Here is a 16,521-nt window from a genome sequence, read left to right on the forward strand (position 1 = left end):
TATTATGCAAATACCCAGATGAACCCTCTTGCTTCTCTACTCTCCCGAAGAAACCTATCAGTATAGAAGCAAATATTATATGCTTTAAATTCCCTTCTTTTAAAAATCTGTTATTTTCTACATTATCTAGTTAACTGTTAGATTTCATTGGGCCCTGAACCTTCTGATTCAATTCTAACAAATGGAATTTCGTCTGTTGCCTTGAAAAAACACGATAAGAGAGGAAAGGACTATGAACGCAGGTACAAAAACAAAATTTCTAACAGCGCAAGCCATTTAAACAGAAACATTTTAGATAAAGTCAAGGATGATAACATTTACAAGAAAGAAATCTCATCCTTTTTCCCCCAGCCATAAATAATGTCCTTATGAAATGGTAAAAATTCTTTTTAAGAGATTGGAACATCAAAGGTCTAATATCTCCTATGGAATATACTCTTTAATCCTAAATGAATTGGTCATTGTGAATATATTCAAGATGATATTTATAACTCTAGAAAAGCTATGAATTGCCTTTCACTCTGTCAGACAAAAGAGTCATCTCTATCCTTGTCTCTTTCTTTATATGCCTAATGGTAAATAAATCGATGATTTTAATAGATTCCTTATCTCAAATAATGGGCATGAGATATTTATTATTGACTTAGCGGTACACATTACCTACAGCCTTTACTGCAAAGAAAGATTCTTTACTCTTCTCTGCCTCTACTAAGGATAGAATTAAAGAGAATGGCTTTACTAGGCAGGGCAAAGCTCAGGCTCAAGGAAGCACTTTTATCAGAAAAAGGTCTTAGAGACAGGAATAGATTAGTGAGAGAAGTTATATACTCTCTTTTGTTCTAGATTTCTAAAAAAGTATTCATTTCATTCTGGCTGGGGTTCCTGATGAAACACCATTTGCTCACTCAACAAGGAAATTATAGGAGTATTTGTGAATCTGGGGAAACTACCAAATATATTTACTGTGGCTAACTGCATTATTATTTATTATCTTCCTGCCAATAAATGTTGCTTATTTTACTTTCTAAAAATATGGTGCAGGTATTAACATCATACTCAAAATACCCAAGAATATTCTACAGTACCTGGCAGCAAAAGCAGAGAACAGGATACTCTCAATGGAATGTCAATACCATTACAATGAAGATGTACTGGAGGCTCATAACCAGAATAATACTAACAATCTGAACAACAGTTTAATAAGTTTTAAATATGGCATGGACATCATTGCCAAAAAAAAAAAATTTAAAGAATTTCCTTCACTGTAGCACTCAATCTCCTGCTAAATTCCCTGTCTCTGCACATTTTGGCTGATTCTTCAGGCCAAACTGGCTTAGCTGAAAGCAGAATTATGTCTGTGTCTCATAGTCATTAAGCAATGAGCAGTGAATCATTTAATGTAGGCTATGCATTTACTTTGGTATTGAGTTTAGTTCCATGGTTAATCAATCAACAAGTGTTTTTGTTTTGTGGAAAGTATGTGGTATATGTAGAGACATACAGTTGAACTCAACTTCACAAGTGTTGAATTTAGCTGAGAGGAAATGGTTATACACACATAAATACTACCAATAATACATAATATACAATTTCCTCATATACTTCTTCAATAATCTAAAAGTAGTGCTCACTCTTTATCATCTTTTTTCATTATACTACTACAGAGAGGAACTGATAAAGCCTGTGTGGAAAGTCTGCATCTTAATATCGTTAGTACATGGGTTATCTAACCATCTTCCTTCCTCTCCCCCAAAACTGTAAGCTCTCTGAATTCACACAGTGTGTTTTATATAGTCTCACATCTCCCACAACAACTACAGCAGTCCTCAACATAGCAGCTGTTCAAAAAAGTATTTGTTGACTATTTAATTATGGCCATAAGCCTATTACCAAAATAAACATAGTAATGCTCACCATTTTACAATTATAGAGCACAAACTGAGTACTACTGACATAAGAAGGAAGTTTGATGAGCTTCAGAATTTGTATATTAATCTCATATAAATTGGGGAGCTATAGTTCAATGTAAGTGGCTCTGAGACTCAGGATTTAATTATTTTTTGCATTCTATGAGGAGGGATTAATATATATCTCTCCTCTCTGAAGCTAGGGAACTGAACCAACTGATATTTCAAGTCCCCTTCTAACCACAAGTCTGTGATCCTTGTAATTGGTAAAGTTCACATGCATTTAAAAAGGAGTTGTGGGGATCCCTGGGTGGCTCAGTGATTTAGTGCCTGCCTTCGGCCCAGGGGGTGATCCTGGGGTCCCGGGATCGACTCCCACATCAGGTTCCCTGCATGGAGCCTGCTTCTCCCTCTGCCTGTGTGTCTGCCTCTGTCTCTCATGAATAAATAAATAAAATCTTTAAAAATAAAAAAAATAAAATTAAATAAAATAGGGGATCCCTGGGTGGCTCAGTGGTTTGGCACCTGCCTTTGGCCCGGGGCGTGATCCTGGAGCCCCGGGATCGAGTCCCATCAGGCTCCCGGCATGGAGCCTGCTTCTCCCCCCGTCTGCCTCTCTCTCTCTCTCTCTTTGTGTCTATCATAAATAAATAAATCTTTAAAATAAATAAAAATAAAAATAAATAAAATGAAAAAATAAAAAGGAGTTGCTGATGAACAAGAAATACCCTACATGTGAGACAGAAGAAGAAGAAGAAGAAGAAGAAGAAGAAGAAGAAGAAGAAGAAGAAGAAGAAGAAGAAGAAGAAGAAGAAGAAGAAGAAAGGAGGAGGAAGAGGAGAAACTGCTTCAAGCTGAATCCAGTACTCATATTCCATCCAGGCTCAGATCCTTTGAAATAGCCGGAGCAATGTGTTTTGTTTTATTTATTCTTTGTCAAGACCTACAATATAAAGTAGACATAAAAGACACATTTTGCAGAATCAGTTCAAAGCAATTCCTCCGTAACTTGCTTACAAAAATAGCCAAAGGCGAAAAAATTTCCTTCAGAATCAGAATGATTGAAAATACGTCTCATACAGAGAAAATGACTTACTTTTGGACTGGTCCAAAAGTGTGAGACATCACCACAAAAGAAGAAATGACTTTGTCTCCAAAAAGTTCCCAGTAAAAAGATAAATGGGATGATCATGTAATGTTCTTTCTTTTCTCTTTTTGCTCTTAGGAGCTTTCTATAAGTGGTTTTCAGGCATTGTGACATGTTTTGTTTTCCTTCCATTTCTCTCTTTGTAAAAACCATTTTAAGGCACTTACCATGGCCAGCTGATGTTCATTTTATGACATTGTTCTCAGCAGTCATCTCACATGGATGAGCACTTTTCACTCAGATCAGATTCTGCTTGGTTCATCAAAAGAAAAAACTTCTTTCTTCTGTCAGACTCCAATTCTCCTGTAAATTCTATTTTTCTGGTTTTCTTTCCTCATTCTTCTTGCTTCCCATATTCTATACTGCTGCTTTTGAAAATTAGTGTCTTTTCCATTGTGGACATTGTTCCCTGTCTCAAAGGTGCCAGCCTGAGAACTTTGGTCCAATCTTTTTTGATTTCAGAGTCTTGAATTCCACTGTGTTGCTGCGTGTGAGGCAGCCTTAAGGACTATGACCCAATTCCACGTGGTACAATGCATTATTCATTCATAAGCACTTTTATAGGTCCATTCTTTTGCCCAAGGCACAAATATAAGCAATTAGTTTCACCTCTTCTCCCTCTCCTCCTACCTGGGAGAAGGAAATGTGGCAGACATGAAGGGCATCTTAAGCAGATGATAAAGATACGAAACATAAAAATATTAGGAGCTAGAAACATTTTCCCCATCACAGGGAAAGAAACCAAGACAAAGATGGTAACCTCTGCCCTCTTCTTCTTTTTCCACTTCTGCCTCCAGGCCCAGAGGTAGACTTTTGACTGGAGAAATGAGGGACAAAGCAGTCAAGTTAAGGGATAAAGAGGAGACTCGGATTCTTTCTTTACTTCTTCCAGCCTTCTTCAGGAACAACCTTGAAGGTAGAAAAACTTTGAGGACTGGATGTGATATATCTGAGAAGAGCCCTTCCTCTAGAAAGCTCAGTGCAGTTGGTTCAGGGTGGAGCTTTACTTCATACACACTAGCTATTAAAATTATGAAGCATTTCCATATCACTTGGTATAAATCCATTATTTCAAGCTGTTACTCTAAGTCCTCTCAGTGCCATCTTCTTCCAGCCTCAACTCCCTCACCAGCTTCCCATCATCCCAAGGAAAGGGGGGCCCACTGATGTCTGGCACAGTCGGAGGTCTCCTGTGATTGGCTAGTGTAGTGCTCATGCCATCTTAAGTATTATTTTTTAAGATTTTATTTTTAGGGGCACCTAGGTGGCTCAGTCTGTTAAGCATCTGCCTTCAGCTAGGGTCATGATCCTGCAGGATTGAGCCCTGTGTGAGGGAGGGGTGTCTCTGCTCAGCGGGGAGTCTCCTTCTCCCTCTCCCTCTGCCTCTCAGGCATGTGTGCTCGCTTGCTTGCTCTGTCTCTCAAATAAATAAATAAAATATATTTTTAAAGATTTTATTTTTAAGTAATCTCTACATCCAATGTGGGGCTCGAACACACAACCTTGAGACCAAGAGTCACATGCTCTATCGACTGAGCAGCCAGGTGCCCCCATTCTAAGTATTTTTAACAGCATCCCTGGTTGAAGCAGAACAGTGGCATAATTAAGGAAGGGATATGAGATAGACCTTCTCCCCCAAAAAGCTGATGACTCTTCAGGCCAACGAGTACACAGGTGGTACTTTTTCACAAAGTGGCTCTCCCTAATAGTAGACTCTGTCTGCCTTTGAGCCTGTGCCTTGCAGAAGGAAAGAGAACTTCCTGCCTAGATTGCCTGGAGATTCTTGGCCCCTCTAGGATAAAAGAGCAAACATGTGTTCTAGAATCTAAGTGCTTAGACATATGCCTTTAGCTTTTTTTTTTTTTTTTAAGATTTTATTTATTTATTTATTCACGAGAAACACAGAGAGGAGAGAGAGAGAGAGGCAGAGACACAGGCAGAAGGAGAATCAGGCTCCACGCAGGGAGCCCGATACAGGACTCAATCCCGGGTCTCCAGGATCACGCCCTGGGCTGAAGGTGGCGCTAAACCGCTGAGCCACCCAGGCTGCCCATGTCTTTAGCTTTAAATCAAGACAGTAATAGTTCTGATATCCTAGACTTGTTGGGAGGATTAAATGAGATAATATGGAAAATACTTAGCACAGTGTCCTTAACACCCATTACATGGTCAATAAAAATGTTTCAGGTGAAACATAGTGCAGATTCAGTTGATGAGGTATTGATTTTCAGGTATAAAAGAAGGTATTTCCTGAGTTGATGGCTAATGGATTTTTTTCCCTGGAGGAACTTGCTGAGAGCAGATGCAAACCGATTGATATCCCTTTCTTCAAATTTCAAGTTTATGATGAAAAGAATAATTTTCTGGGGATAGATTTTAGAGTGGTAGTTTTGGCATAATTCTGTAGCATTTTCTTTTTTTAAAAGATTTTATTTATTTATTCATGAGAGACATAACACAGAGAGAGAGGCAGAGACATAGGCAGAGTAGGCAGAGGGAGAAGCAGGCTCCATGCAGGAAGCCCAATGTGGGACTCCATCCCAGGACTCCGGGATCACACCCTGAGCCAAAGGCAGACGCTCAACTGCTGAGACACCCAGGCGTCCCAGAAACGTTCTTAAATAGTCAGAAAACATTTTTAATTGCTGAGATTATTCTGTTGTTTAACTGATTTATTAGCATTTTATGAAAATTCACTTAACTAGAACCAATTACATTGCTTACATCGCTGAAAATAGGTTTGGACTGTAACAGTGTCTGGAGTATTACAGACATTCAATATATTTACCTTATTTAGGGATCTCAAAACACTTCATAGTTATGGAGGTGTATCTCTGCTCCAATTTCCTTATTCATTAACTGAGACACAAACTCCTAGAGACTACAAAGCCCACAAGGGAACCCATGCCTCTGGATTTGTAGTCCCAGGCTCTTCCTCTCCTGCAGAGGGCTGTCTTCAGTGGCATTATCCTGTTTCAGGGGGAGAGAACATATTTAATGGCTTCATCAAAAATTTGGCTTTACAGCTAAGCATCATAATCTACTTTGATGCCTCCTCTGTGCCCTGGGCTCATGTTCTTTTATCTGACTTGAACACTTGTCTCACCTTTCTTTGGCTGGCTAAGGATGCTTATTCATCTTCAGGACTCACCTTCACCATCACCTCAAGGAAACTGTCCTGACAGCCTAGGCTGGGCTGAGTGCCCTTCTTCAAGCGCCCAATCACACCGGGGCACACCTCTGGCATAGCACTCGGATTCAGAATAGCCATGTTTCAGGTGCCCAGGTTCTTTTTTTTCTTTTTTTTTTTTTTTAGATTTTATTCATTTATTTAGTCATGAGAGACACAGAGAGAGAGAGGCAGAGACACAGGCAGAGAGAGAAGCAGGCTCCATGCAGGAAGCCTGACGTGGGACTCAATCGCGGGTCTCCAGGATCACGCCCTGAGCCAAAGGCAGATACTCAACCACTGAGCCACCCAGGCATCCCAAGTGCCCAGGTTCTAAGCCTGCCACACACATCCCACTTTGCCTCTATCACTTTCCAGGCCATATCTTCCCCAATGTATATACCCCAAACATATTCCCCCTACTAATCCATATCACTCCCCAGCTGTAGTCACCCCAGCCTGAATCCCTCCCTGTCTGAATACACCCTAGCTTGCATCTTTCCCCGTCAGACTGTATCTTCCTGCATATGTCCCTCCAGCCTATATCCCCCTGTGAAAAGAAGAACTCTAAGATAGTACCAAAGATTCTTGGCCCCCTGATATGCAAACACCTTCTCCCAGATATTCAATCAAACCCTAATTTGAGTGCTTCTGTAAAGTGATTTTGCAAATGTAATTAAGACACCCAAATCTCTTTACTTTAAAATCAGGCAGGCCCCATCTAATCACATGAGTCCTTTAAATCTGGGTCAAAAAGTTAAGTCCAGGAAGTCAGCAACATAAAGCATGACTGGGCAGATGGAGGGGGCCATGTGTCAAGGAACTAGGGTGCTCTCTAGTTGCTGAGAGTGCCCCTGCCAACAGCTAGCAAGAAAAGGGGGGTCTCAGTTCTACAACCACAAAGAATTGTATTTTCCCAACAATTATGGAAGCCAAAAGAGAAGACGAGCCTCCAGAAAAGGACACAGCCCAGCTGACATCTTGATTTTAGCCTTCTGATAGCCTGAGTGGAGAACACAGCCACTCTGAGCCTGGACTTCTGACCTACAGAACTGGGAACTAATGAACGGGTATTGTATTAAGCCACTAAATTTGTGATAATATGTTACACAGCACTAGAAAACTAACACAACCTCACCCAGCCTGTGCCCTCCCAATGCATATCCATCAGTCTATCTTCCCCCCAACACGGAATTTCCCTAGCTGTAGCTGTTCTGCAACCTTAGCCAATCACCTCCACCAGTGGGGACCTCTGACCTGCATTCCTCCCGCTTATAACTCATTCCCCAGCATGAATGCCCTCCACAAACACACAGCCTGTCACATACAACCCTCTATCAATCCAGTCACACACACACACTCACAAGTGCGCATGCACACCAGTAACACCATCCCTTTGTGCACTAGTCAAATTCAGTCTGCATTACTAGATGGAAACTTTGTCTCCTGTCCAAGACCAGTGAGCAGGACTGGGCATCCCCAAAGGAAAATGGTAGTCCCCCCTCCTTTGCCCCCTTGAGCCTCAAGCCAATCATGAGCAACCCATCCATCCTACTTCGTAGGCCCTGAGTGCTGCACTAGCTTCTCCGGTGTTCTAGAATCAGGGGGCTGCTCCAGGTGGCCAAAGACACTCCATTGCCAAAGGAAATGAACTCGGCCTACAATCCACTGGCCAAAATCCTCTCAACTCTGCCCTCTGTAAGGATCCAAAAATCTCTTTCCACCAGGAGCATTGCAGACATTCCCCCATGCTCCCCCTTTTCCCACCTCTATTCCAGGGCCAAGCATTGTTTTCTCTCCTTCTGGGCTTTTTTCAACCCACACTGTCCTACAACTTACATTTGCAAGATGATGCTTTTCTCTGTCAGGTATTCCTCCATAGTATATCTTTGTACCCAACCAGAACAACTTAGGTAGTTGGGATGAATGGCCTAAGTAGCCAACACTTAACTTCAAAAAAGCAAACATTAGGTTAAAAAGCTAGAATATCTGCATAAAAGGATAAATAACTTTATATGTAACAACCCTATGAGATACAGTTATCGCCCTTATTTCACAAATGAGGAAATCGAAGTTCAGAGAAGTAAGTTGTCAAAGGGCACACAGCAAGCAAACAGCAGAGTTGGGATACCAGCTCAGGTACTCTGGTTCCAGAGACCATCCTCTCGTCCAGTCTGCTGAACACTTGGGAGGTTTCAGGATCACTGCACTAAGTAGAGTTTTATGTGATTTATGTGACAAAGGAGAAAGAAAGAAAGCAGAGAGAACTGTGTGCTAATGTGATGCGGAAATTTTCCACAAAGTGGGTCTTGAGCTAGGACAACAGGAACATAAGGACTCAGGGTTACAAGAGTGGGGCATTCAGTTTGGGGGAATGGAATGAACCGCATAGGAGTGAGAGTGTGCATGTTCTGACACCATAACTTGTAGGGGAGAGTCATGGGAAATAAGGCAATCAGTGGAGACCAGATCGTGACTGCTGTGAATGCTGAGCCAAGGAAGTTGGCCTTACTTTCAAGGTAAGAGAGAAGCATTCTGAGCAAGTGGTTAGAGAAAGGGAAAGAGCAGCTGAATATGGTAACTGCCTGGACTTGGGAGATAAAAAGAAGAATTTAAAAAAATTATTCCCAGTTTTAGTGCTTAGGTATCCAAAATGATTTGAGTTTCCGTAATAGAAACTGACTAAATTATGTTTGGAACTGAAATTTGCCTCCTCAAATAGTGACATATAGGTCTTTCAATTCTGCTGGAATGGAAATTGCATTTGCCCTCTCCATAAAGTGATCTGGGAAAATTTTGTATGGGGCTAAACAAATGTGAAGAGTTAAAAGGATCATCAGAATTCATTCCCTATAGAAAATTTCAAAAAGTTCAGCTATGCTTTGGGCATTTTGGCAATGAGGCAGTTACCTTCAGGGTACCCCCTAAATAGGACAACTGAGGAATTCAATTTGGGGTTTCTTTCTTGCTCTATATGTATTTGAGGAGCTGAGAAGTGGGTTTCTGTTGACAATGAGATCAGGTCTAATTTGCCGGTCAATAGTTATAGACTTTAAGTTATCACTGTATACTTCCTAGCCTTTTTTTTAGTTACTTCAGTGCTTTTAGGAGTTTAGTGACTATGAATATGCCACATAAAATACATACTTTTAATTTTTTCAGCCACTGAGGGAATTAGCAATAAACAAGACCATAAAGTGCATAGGAAAAATAATTCATGCTGGTACTGGAACACGCTGTAAATACTCAAGAAACCAGGAGAGGTGACTGGTGCCCTCCAACACCACCTGCCATGGTAGAGGGAGCTGAGAGAGAAAGAGAGCAGTGGAAATCTGAAACCTCCTGTGCTATTCCCACTCGTATCCCCACCCCCCCCAACCCCCAGTGGTCCACACCTGCATGGTAAAACCAGTGCAGTTTACTTCCTAGTCTTGCCATCTGCCAGCTGCATTCCATTTGGGCAAGTTACCTTACCTCTCTGTGCCATATATACTCTAATCTCCGCCACCCCGCCTAGAAGAAGTTAAAATGATATATTACATTAAATACCACTTACCAAGTAGCTACTGCAGCATTCAAAACATTGAAGAGGGAACGCCTGGGTGGCTCAGCGGTTCATCATCTGCCTTCAGCCTGGGGTGTGATCCTGGAGTCCCGGGATCGAGTCCCACATCAGGCTCTCTGCATGGAGCCTGCTTCTCCCTCTGCCTATGTCTCTGCCTCTCTCTCTGTCTCTCTCATGAATAAATAAATAAAATCTTTAAAGCAAAACAAAAAAACATTGAAGAGGCACATAACCATTAGTTCTCTTTCCCTTCTCCTTAGTGGGCCGCAGGAAACAGTGGAGGTAATGGGATATTCCAACGGGAATCTGCAGGACAGGGGAATCACGTGAGGTCAAGTCCTGGAAAAGAGGCTGAGGCTGGGCGCCAGTGCACTTGAAGATGCACCTCCACAGCTGGACTGCAGCTTGTTGGGCTAGACCTGTGGGATGGAAATTCACGGAGAGGTAAATGGAGTCAGAAGTGAGGACCTAAGAATGGCACCAAAGAGATCAGGTGGAGAAGAAAGGGAATTTAAATGGGAAGCATGCAAATTGGAGGGATTGGGAATGGGGAGAGATTGAGGAATAGACTGAAGTTTACAAAGGGCTGAAGGTGAGTGCTTTCAATAATTAAAAAAATTAAATTTAACTTTAAAAAAACTGAGCCAAGTCAGGAAAACCTTTGTCCTCAGACCAAGATTCAGGGACAGTCTCCCCTGACAAAACTAGTGACAAAAGGACAGGGGTTTGGTGACAAAACAAAAACCCAATTATCAAAACTGGGATAGAAAATGGGAGCAAGGTTGGAACTGGGCGACAAGATCAAATCCGGAGAAACAGCTGAGCCCCGGTGCTGAGTCACTGTGACCTGGTGCTGAGTCAGCAGAATACTGACCCTCTGATTGGCCCCCAGGGCAGGGTGCAAACGGAAGTCTTGAGCCCTTGCTGTGAGCCCAGCAGGAATCTAACCTTGGCTTTAAAAGGGCAAAGATCTGATGGAATCTTGCAGTCAGGGGCTCTCCAGGCAGTAGCAGAAGCCAAATTCTTTGCAGTTTTTGCCTCATACTCACCTCCCGGAGCCTATTAATATCAGTGTCCCTGCCCAACTTCAGACTGAAGGAATGAGCATCTCTGTGGGTAAGGACAAAGCATCGAATTCTGGCCAATCTGAGGCAGACTGAAATTGAAAACCCAGAGGTTTAGATTCCAAGCTTTATAAAGACCTTCTTCCTCATCTTGGTTCTGAATTTATATTCTTGTCTCTCCCCTTACTCTCTCTGAAAGTAACTAGCCTCTAATAACAATATGGGGCTCAGAATGAGGTGGGTTCACATAGTTTCTTTTCTGCTGTGATAATATATATATATAAAATAAAATATGCCATTTTAATCATTTTAAGTATAAAACCAATGGTGTTAATTGTTGTGCAACCATTACCACTGTTTTTTTTTTTTTTTCCTTTTTTTCACTCCTAACAGAAACTCTATAAGCATTATAAGCAATAACTCCTTGTTCTCCCTCCCCCCAGTCCCAGGTAACCTTTAAGGTACTTTCTGCCTCTATGAATTTGCCTATTCTAGATACTTTATGCAAGTGGAATCATACAGTATCTGTCCTTTTGTGACTGGCTTCCTTCACTTAGCATGTTTTCAAGGTTCATCCATGTTGCAGCATGTATCAATTTAATTTTTTTATGGCTAAAATCAATTTCCATTGTATGTATATATCATATTTTGTTTAACCACTCATCTCATTTAAAAAAAAATATTTATTTATTTTAGAGAGAGTGAATGAATGGGGAGGAGCTGAGGGTGAAGGAGAAGCAGGCAATCCCACTGAGTCCAACATGGGCTCAATCTGGGACTGTAGGATCATGACTTGAGCTGAAGGCAGATGCTTAACGGACTGAACCACCCAGGCACCCCTACCCATTCATCTCTTGATAGACACATGGGTAATTTCCGCCTTTTGGCTATAGGGAATAATGCTGTAATAAACAGTAACATGTAAGTATTCGTGTAAATCACTTTTCACTTCTTTTGAGTATATACCTACAAGTGGAATTTCTGGGTCTGCGTTTACCTTTTCAAGGAACTGCCGAAATGTTTTTCACAGAGGATGCAACATTTTATATTCCCACTAACAATACATGATGGGTCCAGTTTTTCCAAATCCTCAACAATACTTTTTATTTTCCAGTTTTTTAAATTATTACCATTGTAATAAGCATGGAGTAGCATCTCACTGTAGTTTTGATTTGCATTTCCTTAATGATTGATGCTGTTGACAATTTTTCACATGCTTACTGACCATTTGTGAACTTTCTTTGGAGAAATGCCTATTCAATCCTTTGCCCAATATTATTTTTTTAAGATTTTATTTACTTATTTGAGAGAAAGAAAGTGAGAGAAAAAGAGCATGAGAGGGGGGAGGGTTAAAGGGATAAGCAGACTCCCTGCTGAGCAGGAAGCCTGATGCAGGGCTCCATTCAGGGACTCCAGGATCATGACCTGAGCAGAAGCTTTACCACTTAATTGCTGACCCACCCAGGTGCTCCCAATTTTATTTTTTAAGTAATCTCTACACCCAACATGGGGCTTGAACTCACAACCCTGAAATCAAGAGTCACACACCCCACTGACTGAGCCAGCCAGAGGCCATCCTTTGTCCAATTTTATATTAGGTTGTCCATTTTGTTAAGTTTTAGGAGTTCCGTGTATTATCTAGATATTAAACTCTCATTAGGTGATTTGCAAATATTTTCTCTCATTCTTTAGGTTATCTTTTCATTTTCTTGATAATGTCTTTTGATGCATGAAAGTTTTTAATTTTGATGAAGTCCAATTTATCTGATTTGTTGTTGTTGCTTGTGCTTTTGGTGTTATATTAAGAATCCATTGCCAAATCCAAGGTCATGAAGATTCACCTCTATGTATTCTTCTAACATTTTTATGGGTTTTGCCTTAATATTTAGTTTGTTCACCTATAGTGAGTTAATTTTTGTATATGGTGTGAAGTAGGATGGTCAAACCTCATTCTTCCACATGTAGAAATCCACTTGTCCCAGAACCATTTGCAGAAGAATCTATTCTTTCCCCATTGAATAGAATTGGCACTTTTGTCATAAATCTATTGGCAGGCACAACTGTGTGGCTCAGTCAGTTGAGCTTTTAGACTTGAAATTTTGCCTCAGGTCATGATCTCAGGGTCATGAGATCAAGCCCCATGTTAGGCTCCGTACTTAGTAGAGTCTGCTTATGATTCTATCTCACTCTGTCCTTCCCCTTCCTCTCTCTCTCTCTCTCTCAAATAAATAATTAAATAATTAAAATCTGAGGGGATCCCTGGGTGGCTCAGCGGTTTAGCGCTTGCCTTTGGACCAGGGCGCGATCCTGGAGTCCCGGGATCCAGTCCCGTGTCGGCTTCCGGCATGGAGCCTGCCTCTCCCTCTGCCTGTGACTCTGCCTCTCTCTCTCTCTCTCTCTCTATTATAAATAAATAAATAAATCTTTAAAAAAATTAAAATCTGACAATTACTTTAAAAAATCAATTGGCATATTACATTTATGGGTACAGAGTTTCAATTTGTGACATCAAAAAAAATTTTTTTTTTTTTTTTTTATGATAGTCACACAGAGAGAAGAGAGAGGCAGAGACACAGGCAGAGGGAGAAGCAGGCTTCATGCACCGGGAGCCCGACGCGGGACTCGATCCCGGGTCTCGAGGATCACGCCCTGGGCCAAAGGCAGGCGCCAAACCGCTGCGCCACCCAGGGATCCCCACTGCGCCACCCAGGGATCCCCAAAAGAGTTCTGAACATGGATGGTGGTGGTGGTTGCACAATGTGAATGACTTAATGTCACTGAACTAACTGTACACTTAAAAATAGTTAAGATGACACGTTTCACTACAATTTAAAAAAATCAATTGGCCATACATAAATGGGTTTTATTTCCAAGCAATCATTTCTATCTCATTGGTCTATATATCTGTCCTTTTAAGGTTTTATTTATTTATTCATGAGAGACACAGAGAGAGAGAGAAAGAGAGAGACAGAGACACAGGCAGAGGGAGAAGCAGGCTCCATGCAGGGAGCCCGAAGCAGGACTCAGTGCGGGTCTCCAGGATCAGGCCCTGGGCTGAAGGCGGAGCTAAACCGCTGAGCCTCCTGGGCTCCCCTAAAAAAATATATTTTATTTATTTATTCATGAGAGACCCAGAGAGAGGCAGAGACATAGGCAGAGGTAGAAACAAGCTCTCTGTGGAGAGCCTAATGCAGGACTCCATTCCAGGATCCCCAGATCATGCCCTGAGCCAAAAGGCAGACACTCAACCACTAGGCCACGCAGGTGCCCCTATATATCTATCCTTATGCAATTATAACACTATTTTGATTATTATAGCTTTATAATAAGTTTTGAAATCAGGAATACTCCAACCTTGTTCTTTTTCAGATTTGTTTTGGCTATTCAGGGCCTCTTGCAATTCCATATGGATATGGGGACTATTTTTTCCATTTCTGCAAAAAAACAAACAAACAAAAAAGCACTGTTGAAATTTTGATGAGATTGTGTTGAATCTGTAGTTAGCTTTGGGTAGTATTGCCATCTTAATATTAAGTCTTTCAATACATGAATACAGAATGTCTTTGCATTTATTTAGGTGCTCTTTCTGTCAGCAATGTTATTTGTAGTTTTCTGTTCATGGAAGTGCTTATATTAGAACACTTTTTTCCCTTTCTTCAATATGACACACTTTAGGTCAGATAAGAAAAAGAATGCAATGTACAAGAAGGCAATTAGTATTTCATTCATTTTCTTGGTACCCATCCATGAGAAGAAAAGACTTATAGATGACATAGAATCAAACCAGCATTTGTTGAAGATGCTTTTTGTTCTGAGTTCTAGCCCAGGTGCTGGAGGGCCCCTGATTTCCATTGACCTTAAAACAGTATAACTAGCAGATAGAAATCTAAACTGTGATGGTATAATGAGAAACTTTTGTGCAGAAAGGCTAAGGGCACACAAACAAAGCAAAGCACAATAGCGGTTGGGTTGGTAAAATGTCAAATAGGAGGTTTTGATGGTATAACTATAGAGTTGGATTTTGCCAGTCAGAAAGGGGAAGGGGGAGAAGGACAGGTGTGTGTTTGGGATGGAGGGGGGAGAGTGAAGATAAGGTAGAAGTGCCTTTATCAACTCTGGTTAGTCAACCAGCTCATTCATTTGGACAATTGTACAAAAAATTTAAGGCACATATCTGTCGATATACTTTTGAAAAATAGGATAGATTTAAAAAGTAATACTCATGGGACAATGAGAGAAATAGAATAAAGGCTATGAAGTGGATAATAGTACATTTTATCAATGTTAATTTCCTGATTTTGATACATGCCCTATGGTTATAAAGGAGAATGTCCTTAGGAAACACTCACTGAAGTATTTAAGGGAAAGGGAGCATCATGAGTGCAACTTACTTTCAAATGGTTCAGAAAAAATAGTATATATGTATACACACAGAGAGAATCATAAAGAAAACTTAATGTTAAAATGCTAATAATTGGAGAATCTGAGCGAAGAAAAGTTTTTGTACTATTGCAACTTCCTTACAAGTTTGGAATTCAAAACAAACAAACAAAAAGTAATGTTGCTTCTCTACAATACAAACTGGCTCCTGAAAAAAATATGTTTACATCCAGAAAAGTATCTGAAAGGACACCCTACTACTTACCAGTACCTACTTCTTCCAAGGAATAGACTGGGTGAAGGAAAGAAGGATTTAAATTTTCTTTGTGCATTTCTGCATTGTTTGAATATTTTATTTAAAGCACATATTAATTTTGTAATTAAAAATAAAAATATGGGGCAGCTTGGGTGGCTCAGCGGTTTAGCGCCACCTTCAGCCCAGGGCATGATCCTGGAAACCCAGGATCGAGTCCCACATCAGGTTCCCTGCATGGACCCTGCTTCTCCCTCTGCCTGTGTCTCTGCCCCTCTCTTTCTCTTTTTCTCATGAATTAATAAATAAAATCTTAAAAAAAAATAATGTAAAAATGAAAATACAAAAGACATTAAAATGAAAAAACCTGGGGGTGATAATTAACAATAGAAGAGCACCTCTTTATTGTATAATAATAGAGAAGAAATGGTAAGAAAAGACATTTTTTAAATAAAGGAAAATACATATTTTACATATGTACATAACAATCAACAAACATGTCAACATATAAACAATTGTTGACACTTAATGAGAATGACTTTTTTGTGAGTCTTTGAGAAGCTTTTTCTTTTTTTCCTTCCAGGAACTGAGAACTTAAATCTCACCACATTGCTCTCCCAGTCCAGTGCTGCAATAGTAAGGAAAATCACAGAAACTCTTTTAATAATTTAAGAAAAAAGCTCCCATCTTCACCTTAATTACTGCCTACATTTTGCTGAAGCTAAGGTTGTTTTTGTCCAGAATGACTTCTGTAGGCTAACACACACAAAAAATTACAGTTTGTTGTAGTTTCCCAAGCCTACCCGCATGATCAAACTAAATTAAGCACTTATTAAATTCATGCACTTAAAAAAAGAGAAAAAAAGAAGTTCCATTTACTATGTGTGTGGATGAAAAAGGAAATATAAAAATGATGTCAATCAACCAATTTCCTGCCCCAAGTCCCAGAATAGAAGATCACCAAGTCATGCTTTCCCTAGGGTTATACGTGGCTTAAAATCGAAGTGGTATGGATGAAGCATCCTAAAAACCAAGT

The 16,521-nt window shown here is 40.5% G+C and overlaps 1 protein-coding gene across 2 annotated transcripts in view; it reads right to left on the minus strand.

Moving 5' to 3' along the window:
* ARMH4 (armadillo like helical domain containing 4) overlaps positions 1 to 16,521 on the minus strand; it is a 164,513-nt gene that overhangs the window by 134,598 nt on the left and 13,394 nt on the right. Inside the window, exons 2-5 of one of the 2 annotated variants that reach the window (XM_038544814.1) lie at positions 14,207 to 14,286; positions 10,838 to 10,944; positions 9,780 to 10,207; positions 5,843 to 6,024 (exon numbers count right to left, since the gene is read on the minus strand). The gene's annotated coding sequence lies outside the window, so the exon portion shown is untranslated. The remainder of the gene's footprint in view (positions 1 to 5,842; positions 6,025 to 9,779; positions 10,208 to 10,837; positions 10,945 to 14,206; positions 14,287 to 16,521) is intronic. The other variant, XM_038544816.1, reaches the window with a different exon arrangement.

Source organism: Canis lupus, chromosome 8 (genome assembly GCF_011100685.1).
Source record: "Canis lupus familiaris isolate Mischka breed German Shepherd chromosome 8, alternate assembly UU_Cfam_GSD_1.0, whole genome shotgun sequence".
In the NCBI taxonomy this organism is placed as follows: Eukaryota; Metazoa; Chordata; class Mammalia; order Carnivora; family Canidae; genus Canis; species Canis lupus.